The sequence below is a fragment of the Heterocephalus glaber genome, unplaced genomic scaffold (assembly GCF_053883595.1).
Source record: "Heterocephalus glaber isolate CG9 unplaced genomic scaffold, H.glaber_assembly_v1.0 deba00001790, whole genome shotgun sequence".
NCBI classification, from domain to species: Eukaryota; Metazoa; Chordata; class Mammalia; order Rodentia; family Bathyergidae; genus Heterocephalus; species Heterocephalus glaber.
In genome coordinates this window covers 4,465,642-4,489,460 of record NW_028258473.1, presented here as the reverse complement: position 1 = coordinate 4,489,460, position 23,819 = coordinate 4,465,642, and the positions used below count along the sequence as shown (strand labels likewise).

The following is a 23,819-nucleotide window of genomic DNA, read 5'->3' as shown; positions in this document are numbered from 1 at the left end:
GGAGGGTATAATGGGATGACAATGACAGATGTCTGTAAAGGAGAAAGGCCTACCCCAGCTCCTGGGAGTAGCCAGAGCAAACTCTAATGACACAGACTTGAAGGGATCCACATCTCAGTCCACATATCCCCAGAATTGGACCACGTGTTGGGGACCAGAGGCCCAGGATGGAGTTGGCCTAAAGGTACCTGCCTCCCACTTAGATCTTGGTGATGGGAGATGGGCCAGCAGAGTGGCCATGGGTGAAGTTGTCCCTGTGGGAGTCAGCGGGGTCTTCCTTGCCTCAGGGCAAGCATGTTGAGTCCGTGTATGTGTGTGTGTGTGTGTGTGTGTGTGTGTGTGGAGGGGTGGGGGAGGGTGGGCAGAAGCCTCTTGGAAGTGTCTAAGAACAAGTTCAGTCCTGTTGGCACTGGGATTCTGGAGAGCCTGAGATGCTGTGGAGCTCAGCCTCCTGAAACCAAAGTCTCTGTGGACAAAAAGGTCTCTGGGACTAGTGCCTGAGCCAGCGCAGAGGGAGACCAGCTATACAGGGGTCCATTTGCTCATGGGCACTGGGATGGCCACAGATGCTCATGGGAAGAGCTCTGTGAGGGACTGTCCTTTGGCTTGGCAATGGAAGACATTTCTGTGTGGCCTACCTGAAGGGCAGCTTGGTGGGAATCCACCTGTTTGAGGACTTGTATGTGCAGTAGCTATGGGCATTGCTAGTTGCATTATGGGGAAAAGTGGAGGAGCTTCACGATGGTCCCTCATTCCCTTAAGCATTAAGGAGCGAGGTTCATTTTGAGGTAGACTCTGAGGAGGAGAGGCAGAGCAACCATGGAGGCCCCAGATGGCAATATTAGTGGTGTAGTGGGCCACGAAGATTGCCAGGGTAGCAAGCATAGCCGCCCGCCCCCCCCCCCCCGCTCCTGGTTGCTGTGGTATCTCAAGCAGGACATTAAGAGGGTGGCCACAGCAACTTAGATAAACTGAGTGGCCCTGGAGGTCCTCATTACCAGGGTGCTCCAGGCATTCCTGACCAAGGTAGCCTTGTCTGGGAATGATTTGCTACTTCCCAGGGTGAACTGGGCCCACAGGGATGCAGTGAAGATGTAACCATGCCAGCCATAGGGCCTGGAAGTCAACTTCTGGAATTGTATCCTTTGGAAGAAGCCTTCTGGGCTGGGCTTCCGAGGCCAAGTGAGGAAGATAGGTCAGGGCACTGTGAAGGAAGGTCAAGGATCATTTAGGAAGGGGATGGACAGGTGCATAAGCGGGCAGGAGGAGTGGAAATTCTGACAAGATGAGAGATGAGGGGAGGGTCTGTGCCTGAGAAAAGCACAGGCTGTGGAAAAAGGCCTGAAGCATTGGGGAAGTGGCTTGGGGTATTCTGGACTGACAGTTTGGGGGCTTCTAAGGCCTGCGTGAAAGTGGGCCTCTGAGGTGTAAGGAGCCCTCAAGAAGCCAGCATAATCAGTGTTCATGGTGCCTTAACCATATCTTTCCCCTAGCTCTCTAGCCCTGCTTTTCCTATCCCCACTGGTGGCAGAAATGGCCTGCAGGGCCTCCATGCCAGATGCTCAGCACCAATAAGACGTTATTCAGAAGGAGTTCACATTGAACAGCAGTTTCCTGGCTGTGTGGGTTCTGGAAGAATCTGTAGAAAGGAATGGCAGCAGGTGCCAGGAGGCAGTCTCTACCATAGGGGTGCTTTAATGGAGACACTGGAGGGTTAAGCACAAGCAGGAGACATGGTATCTTGGACCTACACAAAATTCTCATGTTTATAGGTGGACAGATGAATTGGCCTGGCTGCCACGGGGTCGTGCACTACAGGTTTAACAGAGATACCATGTTTAGATTTTTTGGTGTGCAGACAATGATGTGGAAGCTAAAATTGACAAATTTTTACGTAAAGTTTTTCTATTATTTGATTTTTAATAAACTTTGGAAAGTAAAAAAAAAAAAATCTGATGCTCTACCCTTTAGTAGATGGAGGACTGACGATCCTGTTCTCTTCCAAACTACTGTCAGTACCTTTTTTGACCAGGTTTCTCTGGTGATAAGGAACATTTGGGTGCCTTGGGGCCCCAGTTCTGCCAAAACAAGGACAAGAAAAGAGATCTGAGTCCTAATGGGTTATCCCTTTATTAGACAAATTATCGGGTATTGATATTTTGGATAATTGCCACTTTATCATTGAATTCTAATTTTTTTCTATTAGCCTTTATATCTTTTGGTTTGCTTGTTTGCCCTGTTGCTAAAGGAGTGGGTGTTTAAATGTAAGCTAGTTAAACTTTTGTCTAACTTTACTTTCAGCTGTCGTATTTCCAGATTTTCTCATATTTATCCTTGGGTTCGAGGGGTGGTTCTGAGATATTCTGAGATATTCTAGTAGCATGAGGTAATTTGCAATTTAGAAAATGAAAGAAAAAGAAAATCATTTAAGTCCAAACATTTAACACTAAAAATAAAAATTTTATTATTATTGTACTGTTGTTAAATTTTTGAGATACTGGAGATTGAACCCAAAGCCTCCAGATCTGCAGCCCTTATTTATTCCTTTATTTTGTGACAGGACCTTGCTAAATTGCCCAGGCTGGGCTCGAATTTATAATCCTCCTGCCTCAGCTTCCCAGAGTGCTAGAATTAGAGGTGTATGAGGCCACATCCAGGTGCTATCAATATTTTTAATATGTCTTAGTCATAGTTTTATTTTATAAATTAAATGTGTAACAAATCATACGTTTTTAAATTTACCATTATGTTTTTTTTTACTGATTTTTAAAAATTTAACATACTACCTTTCCTATTTCTAAAGACTCTTCCAGAAATGTTATTGAGTGGAAGCATAAAGATGTATTGCCATATAATTATTGAACTTTAAAATTTTCCCCCAGTGTAGGTAATGATTCAATGAAATTTTTACATTTGAGTCATGGCATGAATGCTTATTTCCTTAAAATAGATGCTGAGAAGTAGAATTACTGAGTTAAATACTTACTTTTTAATTTATTTTTAAGGTTTTTGATCTACAATACAACATTGCTCCCCAGAAATGTGTGCTTCCCACTTGAATTCTGGTTTGTCACTTCCTTGACACGAATGGGTTGGCCTGCTGCCAAAATTAGAAACTTAATTTGTGTGGGAAGAGCAGCAATTCAGAAACAGCAGATTAGAAATTTTGTGGTTTACTAGCCTCCTTTCAGATTACTGAAGAAAAGTACTGGGATAACTGGTTGTGTTTAGGAGGTAGGAGTTAACTTCCTCTAAATAGCTTGTATACTGCAAAATAAATATTGCTTAACTTATTAATTTTAGTGATTAATTTGTAGATTTGGTCAAGTTTTCTATATAGATGATCAATATATCTATAAGTAAAGACAGTTTTATTTCTTCTTTACCAATATGAATAGCTTTTGTTAGTTGGTTTATTTTCTTATTATGGGTTAAATTTTCTCATCTCTGGTACTTTTTGGCTTCTTGCTGTCTTTAAGATATCTGTTTTTTTCATGGTCGGTAACTGCAATATTGTCTTCTAGATCTGAAATTCTGTCCTCACCTTGGTTTAAATGGTTGTGTATACTTTCAATGGAGTTTTTAATCCCCTGGATACCTGTTTGAATCTGTTTCATAGATTCCATTTCCTTCCTGTGTCCATTATTTTCTTAAGCTCTATATTTTTAATCTTTGACTACTCTAGATTTGTTGAACATTCATTCATTTGGATTGTCATTTATTTTTGTACATGAAAGATTATTTTCTCTGTAGCCTCTTCTGTCTGTTTATTTACTTCTTCAGCTATCATTTCAGAAAGTTCAGGTAGTTTGCTTCCAGTTTCCTCTATCTTATTGTTCCCTGTACTTGTATTGGGTGGGTTGGATGTCTGGGGTTGCATTTTGCTTCTATGTCTTGTCATTTTCTATTTATTGGTTTTGTTTTCTGAGTTGTTGCTTATAGATTTCTCATGGTAGATAGCTTTAGCACCATTATTAAGGCTTCTCTGGGAAGTGCCTGTTCCTCAGAGGTGTCTTCTAGTGTAGGTGGTTCTTGGTCTTTGTGTTTACCCCAAGATCCTACCTTCCCAATCTATGAAGGTTGCCATGTATTTAGCTCTGCACCTAGTCCTTTGGTACTGGACTATGGTGGTGGTTGAGACCTCAGACAATCCCAATGTTGTCATAGACTGGAGAATAACTGATTACAACAGGTATGATGTCCTGGCTAAAGTAGTACAATTAACAGTATCAATAGCATCTAACACAGCCTAGCAACTGGAAAACTGTGGCCTCAAAGTTTGTTACCTTTAACCATATGAGCAATCTCTACAATTGTATAACAAAATCCAACATGAATCAAGAGCTTGTATGCAATGAGTTTCCCCTTAGTAGGGTGATTTTATCTTATGGGAGGAAAATTTAAGAGGGATAGTGGACAATACAGAGAGATAAGTGAAGAGAAATACACTAGAAGCAAGACTGGAGGGCAAAGGATGAACACCCAAGCTGTGGGATACTGGAGAAGAGGACAGAAGAAAAAGCATGAAGGAGGAAGCAAAGGAATATTGAAGTGAACCAGAGAGACAAGACACTGATCATTCATATGAAAATATAAAATCAAGAGAGATAGTTGAGGAAAGAAAGAAAGAAGATGATGAATAAAACAAAACATGAATAAATGCATAAAATCTAAACAACCAAAAAAAAAAAAAACACCAAACCCCAACCAGATCGAAAAAGAAAAAAACCAATCAAGCAAACAAGGAAAAAGAAAGATAATAAAAAGACTAACTTTCCTCTGGTGTCCATAGCTCTGTGATAGTGTCCGAGACAGAGCATGTAAATGCACTGTACAGCCCTGCCAGGTCTGTAGGAAGATCAATGCTGGACAGGAGTCTATTTCTAGCTTCCGGGGGTGAGAGCTGGGACCATTCCCCAGACAGCAGCCTTCCAGATATCTTTTGCCCGTCTCCTCACCCTGATGTGATCCTGTCCACACAGCTCTCTCAGCTGCTGTGACTCCCTCAGCTGGAGCCAGCCAAGGACTAATACCAGGTCTGTGCACAGTTGGCCCTCCCAGACCCTCTTTGGCTGTGGTGGGGGAGGGTGGGCGCCTTTGTTCTGCCACTGACTAACGTCGTTTGCTGTTTGTGTCCAGGGTACAGTGCACAGGGGGTGTGTCTCCTTCCCACCTTCAAAGCCCTTTGCCTGCTCCTGTCTCCAGTCGCACAACAGAGGGGATGATTCCGGTCTCAGTACCCCTGGGTGGTCCTGGGAGCAGAGTTTGGCTGCTCCCAGTGTCTACTTCTCAACGTAAATTACCCCAATCTGCTGACCAGCTGCCGGCAGTCTACTGTGAGTGGACGATCTTTCCCCTCTCTCTCAGGGCAGCAAAACAACCCTGCAAGAAAGCAATGCTCTTTTGCTGTCCGAGTTCAAGTGGATACCTCTCTGCTAAAAATGGCGGCCTGAATGCCAGCTGCGTATCCGCTGAGAGCTGTTCTGTCTCACTTACCAACTATTCTCTCTATGGAGGCGTTCGGGGAATATTGTCATGTACTTTCACCGCTGCCTCTGAATAAGACTCCCTCCAACCAGGTCCAGTCTGTTTCTCAGCGAGCAGTAAAGTTGTTTTCTCTGATTTCCACTGGGGCAGATACACAGCCGATCTGTAAGTCACATGTTTTTCAATCTGTGTCCATAATCTATTTCTTCTGTAGCAATGGATCTTATTTTCTTCTTCTCTGTCAGTTTCCTCGTGGGTGCTTCTCCTGTGCCCTCTATGCACTTTTTTTGGTCTCTGGGCTGTTGATTTACAGACTGTGGACACTTTGTGTTGGAGAAGCTGTGCCATTGGCTCTCACCTCTCTGCCTTTTTTTTTTTTGTCTAATTCTCTAATACATTTTTTTTGGTTGAATGTCAGACCTTTCATAGCATCCTGCCCAGTTCCTTATGAATGATGAGCCTTTCCAACCTGGTGTGTAGGTAGAATACCCACTAGTTCCTGTCCTGCTTGTGGGCTGGGCAGGGCTACCTTATTATCCTCTGGGGTGTATTGGGGTGGGGATCCACTCCTTGATCTCTGGTAGTTACCTCAAAATGCTTTGTGCTGATCAGTGCGCTCTGCTAGATACTTGAGCCAAGCTCTCTGCGATATGCAGGGTTCTGTCCTGCAGCTTTCTTCTCTCTACCCTACAGATGCTAGTTGTCTGGAATCTCTAAACCATCTCTAACATACTAGGGTCCACCAAAATTCACCCTCTGGTCAGTTGCAGAGCTTACTTCATTTTTTCCCATCTCCCAGTGTTCATTGCCCCTTGTGGCCTGATGGCTGGTTAGTTTTTACCCTGTGTCTCCTATATTTTCTTTTCTGTGGGGGATTCTTTCATGTGGCAGGATGTACCTCATCCCTGTTATTCCATATATACATGCAGTTTACCTTTGCAGAACTTGAAGAACTCTGATGTTGTGGATTGGAAGAAGAGGGACATTGTCACATGGTCCTGTGTTGGAGGCGATGGTCTTAATGAAGAACAGGAAGAGATGACAGTAGTGAGGAAGAACTTTAGATGTTGCAGTATCTGTCCGGGCTACAACAAGGAGGATCATATCCCTTTCTCCCCCTTTACCCACTTTTTCTGTCATTCTTTGTCGAATTATCTCCTTTGCATCACTATCTACTCAGCTTCACCTCTCCATCACCTTGGGACAGTTCCACTGTATTTCATTCTTTTATGAGATTTCTTTCCCTCTCTGACATAAAAGTTGCCCGATTTGCCTACTGGCTTAGATTTGGTAATACCATATAGTTAAAATTTCAATCTCTCTCTCTCTCTCTCTCTCTCTCTCTCTCTCTCTCTCTCTCTCTCTCTCTCTGTGTGTGTGTGTGTGTGTGTGTGTGTGTGTGTCTGTTGTTCTTTTCCTGATTGGTTGGTTCTGTCTAGGCCAGTGGTGGTGGGCTGTTTGTATCACTGAAAGTTTTAAAAGGTTCACCATCACTGGTCTAGGCCAATTGAGTGACTGCATGGCTTTTATCCTAGGACTTCTTTTTCCTTGGTCTTGAGTTGAATTTTATTCTTGATCACACTTATTTCTCTTTATGGTTTTATTCTTCATGTTTATTTGTTCCTACTTAAAGTCAGTTTATTGGGGTACAATTTAATTTCCCAGAATATTACTGACATGATCCAGTTTCTCTCTTTTTCTTAGCTTTAAAATAGATGGTTGTTAGGTGCAAACTGATGGAAAATATAACTAGAATGATAATGAGATGCAGATTTTTAGGAGTTTTGGGGGAAATTAAACCACTAGGGAGGTTGAGTAGAGCATCAACATAATCTGTCAAACTGCTTAGTAAGTGTGCTCTGCCTTCCAAATGGATGATAAGCTGAGATAGGAGAGGGAAGATTGTAAGTGAAGTTGGCAGCATTCCATAAGGAACACATATTTACAGGTGGAGATTGAGGTGAGGTAAAAATTAACAAATTGATGGTTATAATTAGCAAGAAGAGGGAAGGCATGCTCAACCTGTGGGTATAAGTTCAGGAGGGTGGGGGTATTGCTGCTGCTGGAGTGGGGTGTCTAGTCCTTTTACCTTTTCTCCTTGCAGTGCCCAAAGTAATACACAAGGGAAGGGGGCCCAGGTGTGCCCCAGTGACTTCCCCTCAGTGCTCAGTTCTGGGACCCAGGCTGACGCCAGCCACTGCCCTTGTGAGAGGATAGCTCCGGCCTCAAAAGCCACCTCCTCATCAATTCTGCCACCCTCAGCTGGTGCTGACATGAATCTGATGATCTTCTCTAGCTTCTTGCACAACTTGTACTTCCAACAAGAGGCATCTCTCTCCAGGGTGTTGAGAAGGGCCTCTTGGAGCTAGGCTCAAGTGGAAGCCCTCTTCTTCCCATGCAAATCCCCAATTCCCCAGTCAAGCTCTTCCCTTCAACATGCTTCAGCTCGCCTGCTCCCTAACACCCTGTGAACAGCTCACGATCCAAATCTCTCATTTGCAAAAAAAAGTTTTTAAAATTTGTTAACCAAAATATCAACCAGAGAGAGATTCTCTAAGGAACAATGGTATTTACTGGGGCAAAGGAATAACATTACAGTGGGAATATATATGCTATAGTAAACTGAGAGCATTCCTGAAAGGTTGAGGCAAGGGAAGTTTTTAAAGGCAAATATGGGAAGGATCACATCAGCAATTTTGAGACAATAATCCTTGGCCCTAAGGATTAATAACATGGTGACTCCTGTCCAGGGTTGAACAGACAGTTGCTGTGGCATGTTCTTGCAGAAGTTTTTTTGTTTTGTTTTGTTTTGTTTTTAATGTAGATTATATTAGCCTTTGTGAAAGATTGTGGCTCTGGGGATTCTTTTGTGAAAGTTAATATGAGATAGTTGTGTGAGAGAACTTGTACTTAACATCTCTCAGCTTTGGTTATGTTTTGTTAAGAGTTATCATGGACTCCATGCTTATTTTGACAATCTCAACACTTTAAATGCTTTTAATCAACCAATTTCTTCATAATGCATCTGGATTTGGTGTGCCATGGAAATCGTTACCCACTATAAACATTATAAATGTATATCAAATATTTATTAACAACATATGATAGTACTTTAAAACTTTCATTTACTAGAAACACATTTTGATGTGAGTAATGACATCAGATTACCTTCTGAAAGACACTTGTGTCCTAACATCATTTACTGAGTAATTCATGTTTTAATCCCCATCCTGGTTGATCCTTGCACACTTGCTCTCCCTGTTAAATTAGGTCAGGTGATTCTTATTGACTTGAGGAATGACACAAAGTATACAGTGAGAAAAGGAAAGTTGAGGAAGGGAGTGAGTGATGGGTTCATGTAGAGGACTGAAGTAATATAGATATTTCAGGAAAAGATCATAGTAGATAATATGAATTAGGGAGTCAATATTATATGACATAAAGTAAGGAAAATATATCCAAATATGGGTTTACTATCCTCAGGGTGAACCCTTAAGGTGAATGGCAACAGAATACTTTGTTATCCCTAGGTGAGCCTAAAATTCTGAAATGAGTTTTCACAAAGGTACAAAATAATAGAAATGTAAAATGACCCTCTGTGAGACACTTATGAAAGCTATAGAATGATTACATTTTTTTTTTAGCTGTGGAAGACTTTGGTTTATTGAAGCCAGCAATGGGAACACATGTGAAAATTACTAACTTGTTGTTATTCTGCGTAAATATAATAAAGGGTAGTTTCTTTTTTTAAATTTTTTTTAATAAAGGGTAGTTTCAATGGTCTTGATCAGAGGCTTGACTGAGTTCATAGATATATACTACATTTGCTTTCTATTTAGATGCTTTCAGGTAGATATTATATGGAGGCAGAATTCAGCTGGATGTGAAAACGTTTTGTCTAGCGATTAGAGCAATTCAAAGAGGAAATCGTTTGCTTTGAGAGGACATGAGCTTCCTGACTTTTGAAAGTACTCAAGAAGATGCTGGAAATTGATTTTCTCCAATATTCACATATGAGACGAGGAGCTAAACCAAAATCTAACCTTGAAACTTTTTTCTTTCAATCTTATTTTTCCATGATTTTGAGTTCTAGAAAACAGTAGAGGAGGGGTAGATGGTAGAAAAACCCATTCTTTGCAGCTGTCTGATGCTAATGCATGTTTAAAAAAGGTGAATTTATTCATTAAAAAAATTCAACCTTTTGAAATAGCAGTGGGTTAGAGAGTAAGCAATCATTTTGCTCTTTTTATTAGAGAAAGCTTGGAATGCACATAGTTAGATGTCTTTCAGACTTTGTATCTCTGCAGATAGGTCAAAATCTGTCTCATTGAATAGAACACAGAAATAAGTGCTGAACCAAGGAATCATCTGAGATTTGAAACTAATTCATTGCAAGTCCTTGAACAAATTTCTTTTCTTCTCATAACTTCAATTTCCCCACCTAGAAAATGAAGAAATTGCATTCAATTAAATGTAATTTCCTTTAATCATCTGAAATTCCATTAATTATTAATTTGCCTTTTTAGTGTGGTAAAAATAATATAAAATTTACCATCTTAACTAATTTTAAGTGTATATTTGTTAGTATTAATTATATTTACATTGTTGTGAAACAGATTTCCAGAACAATTTCACTTTACAAATATGAAATTCTATACCTATTAAACAAGAACTTTCCTTTTTCTCTTTTCTCCAGCTTTTGGTAACCACCATTATACTTTCTGTTCTAAGAGTTTAAATATTCTAGTTATCTCATATAAGTGAAATCCTACAGCATATGTCTTTTTGTTACTAGTTTATCTTATTTAGCAAACTATCCTTAATGTGCATCCATGTAGCAGCATGTGACAGCATTTCTTTCCTTTCTAAGACTGAAAATATTCCATTTAATCAATATATATGACTTTTTTTACACATTCATCTATCCACAAACATTAAGTCACTTTCACTTCTTGACAATTGTGAATAGTGCTGCTGTGAATATGAGTGTGCAAATATACCTTCATGACCCTACTTTCAATATTTTAGGGCAGAAATGAGACTGATGAATTATATGGTATTTCTATTTTTACATTTCGAGGAACCGCCATACTGTTTTTCACAATAGTTGAAACATTTGTTAATACCACAAACCATTTTTGAAGGTTCGAAATTCCCTACATCCTCAACAGTGCTTCTCAGTTTCTGTTTATTTTTGAGGTGATCTATCATAAGGCTTTGATTTGCCTCACTTTGATAATTAGAGATGTTGAGTTTCTTTCCATATGCATATGCCACTTTTATATAATTACTGAAAAAAATCCTATGCCTGTTGCATAGGATTTTAAATTGGGCTAATGATTTTTTTTTTTTTTTGCTTTTGAGTTGTGTTCATTCTTTACATATCTGGATATTAACCAGTTAGTAGTTATATGATTTGTAAATATTTTCGCCCATTCCATAGGATGCCTTTTCACTTTGTTGAGTTTATTCTTTAATGCATGTAAACTGTGAAGTTTTATGTAGTTTCATTTTTAAAATTTTTGCTATGTTTGCCTATGCTTTTGGTGTCAGATCCAATGTCATGAAGATTTTCTCCAGGGTTTTGTCCTAGGAGTTTTATAGTTATAGGCTTGAGTTTAGGATTTTAACTCATTTTTAGTTAAGTTTTGTATATGATATGTTCCTAGTTAATTTCCTTATCACTGGCACACAATTTTCAACACCCACAACTCTAAGGAGGAATGGTTTATTTTGGCTTACACTTTGTAGAGGTTTCTGTCCATAGTTGGCTGGCTCCAAGGCAGGGCAGTAAGACAGAGGGGCATGGCAGAGGAAGCTTGCTCTTGGCATGGGAGTGAGAAGCAGAGACAGAGAGATCAAAGGAGAATCTGGGAAGAAACAGACCTAGGCCACACCTCGAGTAGCCCACCTCTTCCAGTCAGATCCCACATTCTACCAGCAAGTCAGATGTAAGCCTTCATAATCCAGTCACCTTCCAAAAGTCCCACCTATGAGCGCATGAGGCTTTGGAGGACATTTTAGATATAAACCATAAAATGATATAAAATAAGCATCTAAATTCATGGGGATATGTATTTTTCCTAACATTACTGGTTGAATTGACTTCCTTTTCTCTATTAAGTTATCTGACACCCTTGTGAAAAATCATATGACTTTTTATACAACAGTTTGTCTGGACTGTCAATTCTATGCCATTTATCTCTTTGTCCTTATGCCAGGACCACACTGTTTTTAAATTTTAATTTTAATTTATATTACCTGTTCACAATACATAATAATTGTAATCATCTTGGTAAGTTGGTATTTTTACATATTGCATTTTGATCATTTTTGCTCACCCTGCCTCCCCACCAACCCATATAGATCCCCTCCCCATGTCCACAAAGTCTACCTCCCTTTTCCTACCACCTCACATTTATATTGCTCTTTAAATTATTTATATTTTGAGTTTCTAACATGAGAAACCATGCAATATTTAATCTTCTTTGTCTGATTTATTATACTTAGTATGATGCCTTATTTTTCCTACAAATGGCCTAAATTTATCTTTTATGTCTGAGTAATATTTCATTGCATATATGCCACATTTTTTCCTCATCTGCTAATGAGCATATAGGCATCTTCCATAATTGAGCTATTGTGAATGAGGCTGCTATAAGCATGAGTATGCCTGCATCACTGTAATATGATGACTTTAATTCTTTCAGGAAGATGCCCAGAAGAGGCACAGCTGTGTCAAATACGATTTCTATTTTTTTTTTTTTTTTTAGGTACTGGGGATCGAACTCAGGCCCTTGAGCTTGCAAGGTAGGCAGCAGAACCACTGAGCTAAATCCCCGGCCCTTGTTTTGGTTTTTAGAAATCTCCATCCTAATTTTCACAGTGGTTATGCTACTTTATTATCTCACCAAAAATGTAGAAGAGTTTCTTTTAACTTACAGCAATACCAGAATGTGTTGTTATTTTGAGTCCTTGATGATATTTATTGGAATAAGATGACATCTCAGTGTTGTTTTGATTTACAAAGATAATGAATGTTTTTTCATGTATTTATTGGCCATTTGTACTTCTTTTGAAAAGTGTATTCATTTTAATTGCCCAATTTTTGATTGAATCTTTTATTTTTATGGTCTAATATTTTTGAGATCTTTATATATTCTAGGTATTGTTCCTCTGTCCGAGAAATAGTTGACAATTTTTTTCCCATTCTGTAGGTTGTCCCTTCACTCTGTTGGTTGTTTTCTTTGCTGTGCAGAAGCTTTTAAATTTGGTATAATCCCATTAATTGACTCTTGGTATTAATTCTTGTGCAATTGGGGTTCTGTTCATGGGATTCTAGTCCTTGTCTATACTCACACCTTTAAGAATTTTACCAAATTTATCTTCTGGTAGATTCCATGTTTCTGTGGGTTTTAAAAAATAAAATGGGTTTAATTTACCAATGTGTATAGATCAATCATCTATTGTTTCATTGTAGTTTCCCAAATAATTTTAGATTGTAATTTTCAGAGAGGATTTTAATAACTGCCAGGCTAACTCCACTATACTAGCCTATAAAATTACCTTTTCTCCAGTTATTTATAATCTTTCTAAATATTTAAAAATACAGTACAATTTTACAACAAATTATACTTTCCCCATCACAAAGAACCCTCTTCTCTAGTAATTTCCTTTGTCAGTGTTGCTGTTTTTATACGTAAGTCTTTGATCCATTTTTATTTGAACTTACTGCAGAATGAGAAATAAGAGTGTAGATTAATTGTTCTGCATATGGATAATCAAATTTTCTGGCACTGTCTGTTAAAGAAAGCGTGTTTCCTTCAGGGCGTGTTTTTGTTTTATGTGTGTGTGTGTGTGTGTGTGTGTGTGTGTGTGTGAATACCATGCTATTTTGTTACTGTTGCTTTGTAGCATTACTTGAAATCTAGGATTTTAATGTCTCTTGCTCTGCATTTGCTACTTTGAATTGCTGTGGCTATTCAGGGACTCTTCTGGTGCCATTTAATTTTAAGATTTTTTCTAGTTTTGCAAGGAATGCTGTTAGTATTTTGATTAGAATTGCATTAAATCCATGTATCATTTTTAGTAAAATGGCCATTTGGACAATGTTGATTCTGCCTACCCAGGAATTGGTAATGTCTTTCCACATTTTATGTCATCTTCAATGTCTTTTGTCAAAACACTATAGTTTCATTACAGAGGCCTTTCATTTTGTTGGTTAGATTTTTCCTACGTATTTAAATTTTGGTTTGGAAGCTACCATGAAAGGTATTGTTTTCCTGAATTCTTTCATAATGGATTCATTGTTGGTGTCCAAGAGAGCTACTGATTTTTGCATGTTTATTTTATATCCTGCCACTGTGCTGAATTTGTTTATTATTTCTAAATAATCTTCTATTGGGATTGTCTGGGTGTTCTATGTAAGGGGATTATGTCATCTGCAAATAAGAGTAGTTGGATTTCTTTTCTATTTATATACTCTTTTTTGTCTGTTGCACGATTGCTCTGGGTGAAGTTTTGAGTAATATATTGAGCAGAAGAAGTAAGAGGGGACACCATTGTCTTGTTCCTGATTTTAGAGAAAATGATTTCAGTTTTCCCCATTTATTTTGATGTTGGCAGTAGGTTTTTTAAAAATACATACCTTTTATTAGTTTCAGGAAAGGTCTTTCTTCTTCTTTTTTTTTTTTTTGTAGCAGGGATTGAACTTGGGTCCTTGAGCTTGCACAGCAGGCAGCTAAACCACTGAGCTAAAACCCCCGCCCTTCCTTTTTTTTTTTTTTTTTTAAGTACCGAAGATGGAACTCAGGACCTTGCTCAAACGAGGCAGGCGCGGTACCACTGAGATAAATCCCCGGCCCCAGGAAAGGTCTTTCTATACCTATTTGCATCAAGGTTTTTAATCATGAATGGATGTTGGATGTTGTCAAAGTATTTTTCTGTATCTACTGAGATGATTATGTGATTGATTGATTGATTTTTTTTGGTACCAGGGATCGAACTCAGAACCTTGCGCTTAAGAGGCAGGTGGCGGCACCACTGAGCCAAATCCTCGGCCCGATTATGTGATTTTTATTCTTCTGTTTACATGGTGATTTGACAAAGGAGCCAACCACCATCATTGGAGGAAAGATAGCCTATTTAATAAATGATGTTGGAAAAACTGGATTTCAACCTGTCAAAGATTAAAACTAGACCCATACCTAACACCATGCACTAAACTAAGATCGAAGTGGATTAAAGATCTGAATGTTAAGACAGAAACACTAAATTTGCTGGAAGATAATTTAGGTAGAACTCTTAAAGGCATTGGCATAAGAAAAGACTTTATGAACAAATCCTCAGTAGCATGGGAGCTAGCACAAAGAATCAACAACTGGGATCTCATCTTATTAAAAAAGCTTCTGCACTGCAAGAAAAACCACCAACAGAGCTAAGAGACAACCTACAACGTGGGAAAAAAGTTTTAGCAGCTGTACCTCAGACAAAGGTCTATTATCGAGAATATATAAAGAATTGAAAAAAATCAAACCTCCCCAAATTCAAAGACCCAATTCAAAAATGGGCATCCGAAATGAATAGACATTTCTAAGACAAAGAAGTAAAAGCTGCAAATAAATATATGAAAAAATGTTCAACATCACTGGTCATTTGAGAGATGCAGATGAAAACAACCCTGAGATTCCACCTCACTTCAGAAAGAATGGCTGCTATCATGAAATCAACCAATAACAAATGGTGGCAAGGGTGTGGAGAGAAAAGAACTCTTCTCCACTGTTGGTGGGAGTACAGACTGGTGCAAACACTGTGGAAATCAGTATGGAGATACCTCAAAGAACGAGGGCTGGAGGTCCCATTTGACCTAGATATTCCCCTGCTGGGTATCTTCCCAAAAGAATTAAAAGAATCATACCACAGTGATACATGTGCACCCATGTTTATAGTGGCACAGTTTGTAATAGCTAAAGCTTGGAAACAGCCCAAGTGTCCATCAACTGGAAACTGGATAAAGAAGATGTGTTTTTTTTAATAAAATGGAGTACTACTCAGCCATAAAGAATGAGAAACCAGAGACATTTATAGCTAAATGGATGCATATTGAGGCCATACTCTTAAGTGAAATAAATAGGACACACATGTGTAAATACTGAATAGTTTCTCTAGTGTGAGAAACTGAAAGTGTAAATAAGGATGAAAATGATTAAAATTAATAATGTGAAATAGGAAAAGTTCCAAAGGTGTAGAGGTGGTGGGAGGGGAAGGGGAAAGGGAAGAAGGGAAAGAAAAAATTTTGAGAAAAGAAAAAAATGGAAAAGATGTCTATGTAAATAGGGAAGGGAGCACAGATAATGGTGAAAAAATAAGAATTTTTACTTTTTATTGAGAAGTGTCTATTCATTTCAATTCCCCATTTTTATTAGATCTTTTATTTTGGGTGATTAATTTTTTCAAGTTCTTTATACATTTTAGATGTTAGTTCTCTGTCTGAAGAATAGGTGCCCATACATTTTCCCATTCTGCAGTTTATCTCTTAACTCTATTATTTTCTATACTGTGCAGAGTTTTCAAAATTTAATAAAATCCCATTTGTTGATTTTGTTTAAGACAGTCTCACTAATCAGTTCAGGCTTGCCTTGAACTCACTATGTAGCCCAGGCTGGCCTGAAACTCATGGCAATCCTCTTGCCTCCGCTTCCTGAATGCTAGGATTACAGACATGTACCACCATGCTTGATCATTTGTTGATTCTTGATGTCATTTCTTGTGCAATTTGGGTTCTGTTTCAAAAGTTGTAGCCTTTTCCTGTGTCATAACGAATTTTACTCTTTAAAAATCTTCTAGCACATTAGCTAGAATGTTTCTGTTTAATATTCAAATTTTATCCATTTTGACCTTATTTTAATATATGGTGAGAGATATACATCTAGCTTCAATCTTCTGCACGTATTTAGCCAGCTTTCAACATTTGCAAAAGTGACTGTCTTTCTTCCAGAATGTATTGGGTCCCTTTATAAAAAATTAGATGGCTAGATATGCCAAGGGCTGTTTATACATCCTCTATTTTGTTTCACTGATTCACATATCTGTATGCCATACTATTCTGTTTTATCACTGTAGATGTGTACTATTGTTTTAAATCTAGGATTGTATAGAGGCAGAAAAATCATTCGACAAAATCCAGCACCCTGTCATGATAAAAACTCTACAGAAAATTGGAATAGAAGGTCTTTATCTTAACCTGATTAAGGCTATTTATGAAAAACCAACAGCCAACATCATGCTAAATGGTCAAAAACTGAAAAGTTTCATGCTAAAATCAAGAACAAGACAAGGATGCCCACTATCACCACTCCTGTTCAATATAGTTTTGGAAACATTAGCCACAGCAATTAGAAAAGAGGAAGAAATAAAAGGAATAAAGATAGGAAAAGAAGAAGTTAAACTGTCATTATTTGCTGACGATATGATACTTTACATAGAAGACCCAACAAACTCTGCCAAAAGACTTATAGACTTAGTTGACAGATTCAGTAGAGTAGCTAGATACAAGGTCAACACTCAAAAAACAATAGCCTTCTTGTAAACAAATAACAGACTCACTGATATAGAAATTAGGGAAACAATTCCTTTTACAATAGCATCCAAAAAAATGAAATACCTAGGAATCAATCTAACCAAGGAAGCAAAAGACCTCTACACTGAAAACTACAGCACTCTGAAAAAAAGAGATCAAAGAGGATACAAGAAAATGGAAAGACATCCCTTGTTCCTGGGTAGGAAGAACCAATATAGTGCAAATGGCCATACTTCCAAAACTACTATATAGATTCAATGCAATGCCAATTGAAATTCCAACAATATACATCACAGAACTAGAGAAAACAATCCAAAAATTCATTTGGAACCAGACGAGACCTAGAATAGCTAAAGCAATTCTAAGCAACAGAGACATGGCTGGGGGTATCACAATCCCCAACTTGAAACTATACTGCAAAGCTACTGTGATAAAATCAGCATGGTACTGGCAAAGGAACAGACCTGAGGAGCAGTGGAACAGATTAGAAGATGCAGAAACAACTCCAGACATGCTCACCCACCTCATCTTTGACAAAGGAGCTAACCACCATCCTTGGGGAAAGATAGCCTCTTTAATAAATGGTGTTGGAAAAACTGGATTTCAACCTGCCAAAGATTAAAACTAGACCCATACCTATCACCATGCACTAAACTAAGATTGAAGTGGATTAAAGATCTAAACATTAAGACAGAAACACTAAACTTGCTGGAAGATAAGTTAGGTAGAACTCTTGAAGACATTGCCATAGGAAAAGACTTCATGAACAAATACTCAGTAGCACGGGAACTAGCACAAAGAATTAACAACGGGGAGCTCATCTTATTAAAAAGCTTCTGCACTGCAAAAGAAACCACCAACAGAGCTAACAGACAACCTACAATATGGGGAAAAAATTTTATCAGCTGTACCTCAGACAAAGGAGTACTATCTAGAATATATAAAGAATTGAAAAAAATTAGACCCCCCAAATTCAAAGACCCAATTCAAAAATGGGCATCTGAAATGAACAGACATTTCTCAGACAAAGAAGTAAAAGCAGCAAACAAATATATGAAAAAAATGTTCAACATCGCTGGTCATTCGAGAGATGCAAATGAAAACAACCCTGAGATTCCACCTCACCCCAGAAAAAATGGCTGCTGTCAAGAAATCAACCAATAACAGATGCTGGCAGGGTGACAAGGTTGTGGGAAGAAAGGAACCCTTCTCCGTTGTTGGTGTGAGTGGAGACTGGTGCAACCACTGTGGAAGTAGTATGGAGATACCTCAAAGAACTAGGACTAGAGGTCCCATTTGACCCAGCTATTCCCCTGCTGAGTATCTTTCAAAAAGAATTAAAAGAATCATACCACAGTGATATATGTGCACCCATGTTCATAGTGGCACAGTTTGTAATAGCTAAAGTTTGGAAGCAGCCCAAGTGCCCATCAACTGGAAACTGGATCAAGAAAATGTGGGTTTTTTAAAAATAAAATGGAGTACTACTCAGCCATAAAGAATGAAAAACTAGAGTCATTTATAGCTAAATGGATGCATATCGAGGCCATACTCTTAAGTGAAATAAATAGGACACACATGTGTAAATACTGAATAGTTTCACTAGTGTGAGAAACTGATAGTGTAAACAAGGGTTAAAATGATTAAAATGAATAATTGATAATTTGAAATACGATAAAAGGTCCAATGATGAAGGAGTGAAAGGAGGGGAAGGGGAAAGGAAAAGAGGGAAAGGAAAAACTATGAGAAAAGAAAAAAAAATGGAAATGAAATCTATGTAAATAGGGAAGTGTGGAGGGGGTGAAGGGCACACAGGTAATGGGGAAAAAAATAAGAACCAAGATATATCATGTACAGGTACAAACACCCAATGATAAATGTAAACGAATTGTATACCTAAAATGTACCAATAAAATTAATTTTTTTAAAAAAAGAAAGACAGGCACTGTGGTGCATATGTATAATTGTAGCACTTGAGAGACTAAGGGAAGAGGATCATTGCGAGTTGAAGGCCAGCCTGAACTACATAGTGAGACCCTGTTTCAAAAAGCAGAAAACTCAAAACCAACATATCTATCTTGAAACCAAGGTAGATCAATGGATTTTGGTATAACGTGGTATGTACATTGATACAGTTTCAAACATCACACTGCAGCTAACATTGAAAACCTATCATTTGCAGAGTTTGTGTTTAATACCAAGAAAGGGTATCCACTGTTATCTGAAAAGGCTATTAAAATAAAGCTCACCTTTCCAAATAAACAAACAAAAATCTAGGATTGTGATGCCTTCTGATTTGCTCTTGAAGCCCAGGGTGTCCTTTGCTCTTCTGGATCTCTTCTAGTTCCATATAACTATTATGATTACTTTTTCTAGTTCTATGAGGAATGCTGTTGATATTTTGATTTGTATTTTATGAAATTTTTATATCAGTTTTGGGCATATGGGCATTTTGAGAATATCGGTTCTACCTATACAGGAATAAAGGATATCTTTCCTCTTTGTGATTTCCTCTTCAATCTCTTTTTTCTTTCTGAGTACTGCAGTTTTCACTACTGAAATCTTTCACTTACTTGGTTAGGTTAATTCCTAAGTATTTAAGTTTATTTGAGGGTAAGGTGAATAAATTTTTCCTAATTTTTCCATTATTCATATACGGGAATGCTATCAATTTTTGTCTGTTGATTTTTTTAAATTGTGCTACATTGTTGAATTTGGTTATTAGTTCTAGCCGTCTTTTGGTGGAATTTTTTGGGTTTTCTGTTTAAAGGATCTGCAAATAATAGCAATGTCTTTTTCCTTTCCTATATGTATCCCTATTTATTTATTTCTCTTGCCTGATTGCTGTGGCTAATGCATTGAATACTATATTGAACAGGAATGATGATAGTGGACATTCTTGTCTTGTTCTTGATTTTAGAGTGAAAGAATTTACTTTTCCTCCATTTAATATGGTTCCTTCGCTAGGTTTATCATAAATGGCTTTTATCATATTGAGATGAAGTCTTTATATCTATTTTATTCAGTGTTTGTTTTTTCATGAGTAGATGTTGCATTCTGTCAAAGACTATTTCTTCATCTATTGAGATGATCATGTGAATTTGGCCTTGTCTCTGTTTATGTCATGTATTATACCTGTGTTTTATGTAAATGTTCAAAAATCCCTGGATTCCTGGGATGAAGCCTACTTGGTCATAATGCAAAATCTTTCTGATGATTTGTTGAATTCTGTTTTCCAGTATCTTGTAGATTTGGGGATCTATGTTTATTGAAGTGATTGGGCTGTAGTTTTCTTTTTTCTTTTGGTACTTTTGTGGTTTTGGAATCAGAATAATGATAGCTTCAAGGAATGAGTTTGATAATATTCCTTTCCTTTCTAATTCATGAAAGATTTTAAGGAGTATTGGTGTTAGATGTTCCTCAATGTTTGTGTAGAGTTTAGCAGTGAATCCATCCAGGTCTGGGCTTTTCTTAATTGGCAGCTTTTATTTAACTGCTTGTATTTCTTCTCCTGTCATTTGAGTTTAGGGTTTTTCTATCTTCTTGGTTTAGTTTTGGAAATTCATATGTGACAAGGAATCAATCTATTTCTGCTAAACTCTCTAATTTATTAGAGCACATGTTTTCAAAGTAGTGACAAATAATTAAATCTTGGGGTCCATTGTGATTTTATCTTTTTTATTTGTAACTGCATTGGTACAGATTTTTTCTTCTTTTGGTGGCTTTGGTAAGTGTTTGCCTATTTCATCATGGTTTTGAAGAACCAACTTCTTGATATTTTTGTTCTTTGTATTGTTTCTTATTTGTCTCAATTTTATTAATTTTTGCTTTAATCATTATAATTTGCTTCACTGTACTAGAATTGGATTTGGATTGTCCTTGTTCATTAGAAACTTGAGATTCATCATTGGATTATTCATTTTGGCTTACTCTTTTTTTTTAATTTGGGCATTTACAACACTAATTTTCCTTCTTATGTCTGTTTTCATTGTATATCATACATAGGGTGTGGTGTGTGGTACTGTTTTTATTGATTCTAGAAATTATTTATTTTCTTGATTTCTTCTGTGACTCATTGATTTTTCTAGAGTGCATTTTTTAGTATTCATGTGTTTGCTTAATTTCTACAATTTTTGGCATGGATTTCTGGCTTTATTGCACTCTAATCTGATAATATGCGTGGAATAATTTTTATTCATTTGTGTCTATTTAAGCAAGTTTTGTGGGCTACGTTGTGTCTTATTTTGGAGAAACTTTTGAGTTCTGTTAAGAATGTCTATTCTGGAACCTTCCAGGCCACCATACCACCGCCCCCACTGCCAAGGAGCAGAGCTCCCCCCAGTGCAGAGGAGGTGAACCTTCCAGGGTGCCTTACCACCCCCCCCAGCACTGAGGAGATGAGCTGCATGGGGGACAGCAGCACACACCCCCACATTGAAATGAGAAGACACTTAAACAACTCTCAAAACCAGACTTCCAGATCACCTAAAGCAACCCCAAAGGGAAATGAGAGAGAACACTTTAGTACTCCACGACCTGGACTGACGGAACTAGCAACGAAAGAGGATCAGGAAAAAATGAAGTCAGAAATAATTTCTCAGATAAAAGCAGAGGTTTTGCCCATAGTGCAAGACATGATTAATAAGTCTAGAGAGAACACAGATAAAAAAATACAGGAACTGAGGAACACGATGGAATCCCAACATAGAAAACAAATGGAATCCATAAAACAGATGCAAATAGATATCCAGGAGATGAAAAACTCCACTGAAAGTTTCTGCAGCAGTATGAACCAATGTGAGGACAGAATTTCAGATATAGAAGATAAGATTGCAATTAGTGACAGGAAAAGAAAACTTTCTTTAAAATAGTAAGGGATCATGAGAAATCAATCCAGCAGCTACTAAACGATGCAAAGAAGAATAACATAAGACTGATCAGAGTCAATGAAGAAACAGAAGAGAGTGCAGATGACATAAAAAACTATTCACAGAAGTAATGGCAGAAACCTTCCCAAGGAGGAGAAAAGAACTTGACATACAGATAAGTGAGGCATATAGGACTCCAAATAGCTTGATCAAAAAAAATCTACACATAGGCATATAATTGATAAGATTCCAGAAACCCAACAGAAGAACAAAATTCTACAAGCAGCTAGAGAAAAGAAACAAATCATATACAAAGGAAAGCCAATCAGAACCACAGCAGGCTTTGCAATGCAAACACTCAATGCAAGAAGAGCTTGGAGTGACTTATTTCAAGCCCTAAAGGAAAACAGTCTCCAACCCAGATTCATGTACCCTGCAAAACTATCTTTCAAAATTGATGGAGAAATAAGATACTTTCATGACAAAAAGCACCTTAGGAACTTCAAGAATACCAAACCAGCACTCCAAAAAATTTTAGACAATATCATTGGAAACGGAAATGTGGATTACAACCTCAGCAAGCCCAGCAGAATTAATCCATCAGGCATGACAAGAAATTAAACTCAAAGGTAGAGAATCCAACAAAAAGAAAAAGTCATGACAATGATAAGTCAATACATGTCAGTTATAACCATCAATATTAATGGTCTTAAATCACCAATCAAAAGAGACTGACAGAATGGGTCGAGAAGCAAGATCCCACAATATGCTGCATACAAAAACACACTTAATTCAAAAAGCAACTCATAGACTGAAAGTTAAAGGATGAAAAATAATACTCCATGTGATAGGGACCCCAAAAAAGCATGAGTAGCTGTCCTTTTTGCAGATCAAGTGGATTTCAAACCAACACGGATTAAGAGAGACAAAGAAGGACACTACATCCTTGTAAAGGGAGTAATCCAAGAGGAAGAGATGACAATCATAACCATATATACACCAAACACTAATACACTCACAGACATGAAAAATCAAATAAGCACTAATACAATAGAAGTGGGCGACCTGAATACCCCACTATCACAAATAAATAGATTGACTAGATAAAAAATAAACAACAAAATACTAGAATTCAATCAAACTCTTGAACAAAGGAACTTAACAGATGTTTAGAGAGTGTTCCACTCCACAAAAGCAGAATACACATTCTTTTCAGCTGCACATAGGTCATTCTCCAAAATAGACCACATACTCACTCATAGAGCATGTTTAAGAAAGTGAAAAGAATTGAAGTTATCCCCTGTATATTATCAGACCATAGTGTGATGAAATTAGAGATCAATAGCAAAAGAATCCACAAGAATTTTATAAACACATGGAAATTGAACAACACACTTCTGAATATCCAGTAGGTCACAGAGGAAATTGAAGAGGAAATCAGACAGTTCCTACAATTAAATGACAATGACAATACAACATATCAGAATCTATGGGATACAATGAAAGCAATCTTATGAAGGAAATTCATAGCAGTGAATACTCATATTAGGAAAACAGATTAAGCCCAATTAAACAACCTAATGCTGAACCTCAAACTTGTAGAAAAAGAAGAGCATGACAAACTCAAAGCTCATACAAGGGAGGAAATTATGAAGATCAGAGCAGAAGTTGATGCAATGGAGAGTAAGAGAATGATACAAAAAAATCAATGAAGCCAAGAGTTGGTTCTTCAAAAGAATAAACAAAACTGACAAACCCTTAGCCAAACTTATCAGAAAAAGGAAAGATAATGCCCAAATCTATGCAATTAGGAATAAAAAGGATGAAATTACAAAGGATCCAGCAGAAATCCAGAGGATCATCAATACCTACTTTGAGAACCTATA

General features: G+C 37.7%; 1 pseudogene; it reads left to right on the top strand.

Moving 5' to 3' along the window:
- Positions 1–4,124: 4,124 nt before the first annotated feature.
- LOC106008467 (G protein-coupled receptor 83-like) overlaps positions 4,125–23,819 on the top strand; it is a 44,615-nt pseudogene continuing 24,920 nt past the window's right edge.